Source organism: Neomonachus schauinslandi, chromosome 5 (assembly GCF_002201575.2).
Source record: "Neomonachus schauinslandi chromosome 5, ASM220157v2, whole genome shotgun sequence".
Classification (NCBI taxonomy): domain Eukaryota; kingdom Metazoa; phylum Chordata; class Mammalia; order Carnivora; family Phocidae; genus Neomonachus; species Neomonachus schauinslandi.
In genome coordinates this window covers 4,356,595-4,363,505 of record NC_058407.1, presented here as the reverse complement: position 1 = coordinate 4,363,505, position 6,911 = coordinate 4,356,595, and positions in this window count along the sequence as shown.

The window sequence follows — 6,911 nt, the reverse complement described above, 5'->3', positions numbered from 1 at the left end:
ATGTTTTGGTTCCTTTTTATTGCTGAGTGGTATACCATCGGGTGGATAGATCACAATTTCTCTATTCACCAGTGGATGGACACTTGGGTTGCTTCCAGTTTGGGGCTGTTATGAATAATGTTACTATGCTATGTCTTTATATGGAAAGACATATACATAATCTTTGTGTACATGGAAATGCTGAGACATGTTGTAAGTGTATGTTTAACTTTTAAGGATATCACCCAAGGGGCGCCTGGGCGGCTCAGTCGGTTGAGCGACTGCCTTCAGCTCAGGTCATGATCCTGGAGTCCCGGGATCGAGTCCCGCATCGGGCTCCCTGCTCGGCAGGGAGTCTGCTTCTCCCTCTGGCCCTCCCCCCTCTCATGCTCTCTCTCTCTCATTCTCTCTCTCAAATAAATAAATAAAATCTTAAAAAAAAAAAAAAGAAACTGTATCTCGGAGGGCGCCTGGGTGGCTCAGTCGGTTGAGCGACTGCCTTCGGCTCAGGTCGTGATCCTGGAGTCCCGGGATCGAGTCCCGCGTCGGGCTCCCTGCTCGGCGGGGAGCCTGCTTCTCCCTCTGACCCTCCCCCTCTCATGTGCTCTCTCTCTCTCGTTCTGTCTCAAATAAAATAAAAAATCTTTAAAGGTATCACCCAAATGTTTTGCAAAGAGCCATACCATTTTGTCCTCCCACAGCAATGTATAAGAGTTCTAGTTGCTCTGCATCATCAAGGACACTATTACCTGTCTTTTTTTCTTTTTCAAGTAATCTCTACACCCAACATGGGGCTTGAACTCACAACCCTGAGATCAAGAGTTGCATGTTCTTTCGACTCTGTCCTCCAGGCACTCCTATTACCTGTCTTTCTGTCTTTTAAAACTTTAGTCTTTTTAATGGTTGCACAGCGGTTTCTCGTTGATTTCCCCTTTGAATTACTTTGGTGCCTTTGCCAAAACCTAATGGGCCATATGAGTGTGGGTTTATTTCTGGACTCTATTCTATTACATTGATTATGTGCCAAATGCACATTGTCTTGATCCTTGTAGCTTTATAATAAATCTTAAAATCAAATAGTTTAAGTCCATCAACTTTGTTCTTATTTTTCAAAATTGTCTTGGATATTCTTTGTCTTTTGTCTTTTCATAAAAGTTTGTAAACCAGCTTGTCAATGTGTGTTAAAATTTTAATTGGAATTGCATTGGATCTATAGATCAATTTGAGGAGGACAGACATATTAACAATATTAAGTCTTCCAGACTATGAACATGGTATATCTTTTCATTTATTTAGGTCTTTTTCAATCTCCTTGTAATATTTTGTAGTTTTCATTGTACAGGTTTTGTACATCTTTCATTAAATTTATTCCTAAGTATTCTTGAAGTGAAGTTGTTCATTGAATTGAATGTGTAATTATTCATTGCTAGTAGGTAGAAATACAACTGACTTTCATATATCAACCTTCTATCTTGCAACCTTGCTACATTCACTGATTAATTCTAGGCGTGTTTTTATATATTAAGTAGGGCTTCCTATATACATGATTAAATAGTCTGCAATAAAAGACATTTTCATTTCTTTCCTAATTTGTATGTCTTTCATTTATTTTTCTAGCCTTGGCTAGGACTTTCGGTAACATAGACACAGTAAGAGCAGATATCCTTGCCTTATTCAAGTCCTCATTCCTGTTCTAACTAAGTCTTTCATTATTGAATATGATGTTGGGTGTAAGTTTGTTTGTTTTTGTTGTTGTTGTTTGTAGATATCCTTAATCAGGTTTTAAAAGTTTCCTTCTATTTTTAGCTTCCTAGAAGTTTTTTTTTTTTTTTTTGCCAAGAAAGCATATTGAATTTTATCAGATGTTTTTCCTTGCATCTTCTGAAATGATCTTTTCTCTTTTATTCTATTAATATGGTGAATCATATTGAGTTTTGGATGTTAAACCAATTTTTACATTCTCAGAATATGCCCCACTTGCTACTGATATATCATCATCATTTATGATACATACATAAAATAACACATAATGTATTATCATTTTTATATATGGTTTGATTTGCTAATATTTTGTGTCTGTGGTTATGAGGGATATTAGCCTGTATTTCTTTTTTCTTGTGAAGTCTTTTCTTGGTTTTGGAATCAGGTTAATACTAGCCCTACAGAATAAATTGGGAAGTGTTATCTCTTTTATATTCTGAGTTTGTGTAGGATTGATATTATTATGTTTTGGGATTGTTTGTTCTAGCTCTGTGAAAAATGCTGGTGGTATTTTGATAGGGATTGCATTAAATGTGTAGATTGCTTTGGGTAGTATAGACATTTTAACAATGTTCTTCCAATCCATGAGCAGAGAATTTTTTTCTCATTTCTTTGTAATCCTACAAATTTTGATATGACATTTTCATTATCACTGAGTCCAAAACATTTTCTAATCTCTTCTGTGATATATTTTTTGATCCAATAATTTAGACGTTTGTTTTTAAGTTTGCAAATATTTGACAATGTTCTATGTTATTTTATTATTACTGATTTCTAACATAAATTTACTGTAGTCAGAGAACATATTCTGTAGGATTTCAATCTTTATAAGTGTATTAAGACTTATGGCTCAGAATATGGTCTACCCCTGTGCACTTGAAAACAATGTGCATTCTATCATTGTTGGGTGTTAGGTCATACAAATATTAAAAGAGGTTGAGAGAATTGTTCAGAAATCTACATCATTGCTTATTTTTATCTAGTTGTTCTCGCCATTGTAAAGATAAGAGTGTTAAAATTCCTAATTATTGTGGAATTGTCTGTTTTCCTTTGAATCTGTTGATTTTTGCTTTATGTATTTGAAAACTTATTGGGCAAATACACACTTATGATGATTATGTCTTCATGATGAATTTGCTCTTTCACCATTACGAAGTGTCCCTCTTTTTTTTTTTTTTTTTTTTTGAGAGAGAGAGAGAGAGAGAGAGTACATGTGTGCCTGTGAGCAGGGTGGGGAGGGGCAAAGGGAGAGGGAGAGAATCTGAAGCAGTCTCCATGCTCAGCAGAGAGCCGTACATAGGGCTCGATCTCACAACCCTGAGATCATGACCTGAGCTGAAATCAAGAGTCAGACGCTTAACCAACTGAGCCACCCAGGCACCCCACGAAGTGTCCCTCTTTTTCCCTGGTAAAACATTGTTTTGAAATCTATGTTATCCAACGTTAATATAGCCCCACTGATTTTCTTGTGTTTATCATTCACATGGTTTATCTATTTCCCATCCATTAACCTTCAACCTGTGTCTTTATATAGTTGGCTTAAAAAAAACCCCATTCTGATGATGTCTAACCTTTAATTAGAATGTTTCTTCCATTACTGTCTACTGTAATTATTGATATGATTGGGTTGGGTCTATCATTTTATTTTTGTTTTGTTGGTCTCCTCTGTATTTTTTCTTCTTTGTTGTTCCTTTTAATTTTTCTTTAGAATATTTATCAGGATTTTGTTCCAATTTTCCTGTTGATATCTTAGTTATAATTTCTTTGCATTTTTTTTATTTTTTATTTTTTTGGTGGTTGCCCTAAGGAATACAATATACAATGAACTTATGGGTCAATATCTCGTCCACCTCTTCTGTTGTTATATTTAATACATCTACTTATGTTTTAAACCTCACAAGAAGATGTTGTAATTTTTGCTATGACCCATTACATGGTTTATAAAACAATTAGAAGGGAAAAGGAAGATAGAAAAAAATGGTCATTTGATTTTACCCAGATATTTATCATTTCTAATACTCTTCAGTTTTTCTGAGGATTTGAGTTTCTATCTGACATCATTTTCCTCAGCCCAGAGAAATTTCTTAAATGTTCCTCATGGTGCAACTCTGTTGGTGAGGAATCCCCTTATTTATACTTTATATTAAAATGCCTGTATTTTCTTTTCATTCTTGAATGATGTTTTTTCTATATATAGAATTCCTGATTTATAGATTTTTCCTTCAGCAGTTCAAAGATGCTGTTCCACTGTCTCCTAGCCTCAGTGGTTTCTAATAAGTCAGCCACTATTCAGATAATTGTTTTTCTGTATGTATGTCCTTTCTTTCTTGATGCTATCAATGTTTGCTCTTTTTCTTTGGCTTTCAATGGTGTGATGTGTCTCGGCACAGGCTTCCATGTGTCTATTTTGCTTGGTGTTAGTTTAACATTTATATCTGCAAATTTCTATCTTTCATCAAATTTGGAAAATTTTGGCCATTATTTTTCAAATGCTTTTTTGTGTGTGTTGTGTTCTCTCTTATCCTTCTGGTATTAGAATTAGACTAGTATTTGAACATCTGACATTTCTAACAGGTTCTTGAGATTCTGTTCATTGCTTTTTTCAATGTTTTCTCTTTCTGTTTCTATTCATGGACATGTTCTCTATACGTCTCTCTATCTCTCTATCATCTATTTGTCTCTTGATTCAGTTTCACTTATTCTTTCTTCTGTCATGTTTTTTTTTCAGGTCTACAATTTCCATTTGGCCCTTTTTACTGTTTCTCTCTGCTGAGATTTATTCTTTCTCTCTTGAGGTTTTTATCCATTGAAGTCATGTTTTGTTTTAACTCATTGAGTTTAGTTAGAATATTTGCCTTGAAATCTTTTTGTCCATTCTAACATCTAGCTCATCATATGGATGGATTTACTTAATTTTTTTTTCCTCTTGAGAATGTGTTCCATTTTCCTGTTTCTAAAGTTAGGTTACTAACTTTTCAAACTGTAAAAAATCATTCTTCCCTACAATGCAACTATTACTAATAACATCAGAATTATTGCCTCAAACTCCAGGAGCCTATTGTCAATCACTTACTCTCAATCATACCTTGAGCCTACCTACAATTTCCTGCCTACTCCCTGTGTTCCTAACTAGCCCAACTACCAAACATCTTTCTCCCTCCTTGCCCACTTTATCCCTCCTGTTTACTCAATTTTATTCCATACATAGTTCAATGTCAACATTTATTGAGCTAACCTAAATATATAACACTGGATTGACCTAGAGTATCTCATCGAATCCTCCCAACCACCCAATTTAGTAGGTATTATTACTATTCCATTTTGACAGATGAAAAAAAGAAATAGGCTTAAAGAGATGGTTACTTGTCCAAGGTCAGGTGCTAATCGATGAAAGCAGGATTGATACCATGCAGGTTTGTCTGGTTCTAGAGCTCATGGTCTTTCCCAGAGATTGGCAAACCTTTTTCATAAAGTACCAAATGGTTACCATTTTAGGTTTTGTAGGACATACAGTTTCTGTCACAACTACTCAACTCTGCCACTGTAGCATCAAAGAAGCCATAGACAACATGTAAATGAATGTGACAGTTTCCAATAAAATTTACAAAAACAGTGGGAAAGATTTGGCTCGCAGACTGTAGTTTGCTGATCCCTGCTCTCAACAATTATGCTATTCTGTTATTTTTTTCCCCTTCAATCTCCAGACTTTTCAGTGTAAAAAAATATTTATAGCATTGTTTCTAAGCACAAGGCACTGAGCTGGGTCCTGGAAGGAATGAGGAAGACAAAGCCCTGCCTTGAGGGACCTTAGATGCCAAAGATGGGACACAAACACATCGGTAGCACCAAGCTGACTACTCAGTGCCAAAAGAGGGGTACAGACTGACTGGAGCTTTTCCTGAACGGACACATGGTATTTTGGCGCAGTCGATGGCAATGGCATAAGCTTTCCAGTGAGGATCACAGGCAGAGATGGCAAGGAGAAAGCTGCAGACAGAGTGGCAGCACAGGCAAGAGTATTTCTATCCCTTTGTCACTCATCCGTTCTACCCTTTACCACTATTCATTTACTTCCTCTCTCTTTTCCTTGCAATAAACATACGCACTTTGGTCCAAATCTTTTTGTCTTGCACCTCACCTACTTTCTCCCTTGCTTTTCTTCCCCCCTCCTTCTTTTTAAAAATTATTTATTTTTACTTCTTGATTACTGATCCCGTTCTGCACCGGGTTCAAGGCACATGTTTATATCACAAACTTCATTTGAAGTTTAATTCATGTACATCAATATAGTTGACACATTAAGGCAAACAACATTGATGTAACATTTAAAAATGCCACTTAGATTTAATGCAATCTCTATCAAAACACCAACAGCATTTTCCACAGAACCACAACAAACAATCCTAAAATTTGTATGGAACCACAAAAGACCCCGAATAGCCACAGCCACCTTGAAAAAGCAAAACAAACCTGGAGGCATCACAATTCCAGACTTCAAGTTATATTACAAAGCTGTAGTAATCAAAACAGTATGGTACTGGCACAAAAACAGACACACAGATCAATGGAACAGGATAGAAAACCCAGAGACAAACCTGTAATTATATGGTCAATCTTCGACAAAGGAGTCAAGAACATGCAATGGGAAAAAGACTGTCTCTCCAACATCTGGTGGTGGACAGCTACATGTAACAGAATGGAACTGGACTGCTTTCTCACACCATGCACAAAAATAAACTCAAAATGGATTAAAGACTTCAATGTGAGACCTGAAACCATAAAAAAAAAAAAATCCTAGAAGAGAGCACAGGCAGTAATGTCTCTGACATCGGCCAATTCAACATTTTTCTAGATATGTCTCCTGAGGCAAGGGAAATAAAAGCAAAAATAAACTATTGGGACTACTTCAAAATAAAGAGCTTTTGCACAGTGAAGGAAACCATCAACAGAACAAAAAGGCAACCTGCTGAATGGGAGCAGATATTTGCAGATGACATATCCAATAAAGGGTTAGTATCCAAAATATATAAAGAACTTATACAACTCAACACCCCCAAAACAAGTAATCCAGTTTAAAAATGGGCAGAAGATATGAACAAACATTTCCCCAAAGAAGACACACAGATGGCCAACAGACACATGAAAAGATGCTCCACATCAGTCATCATCAG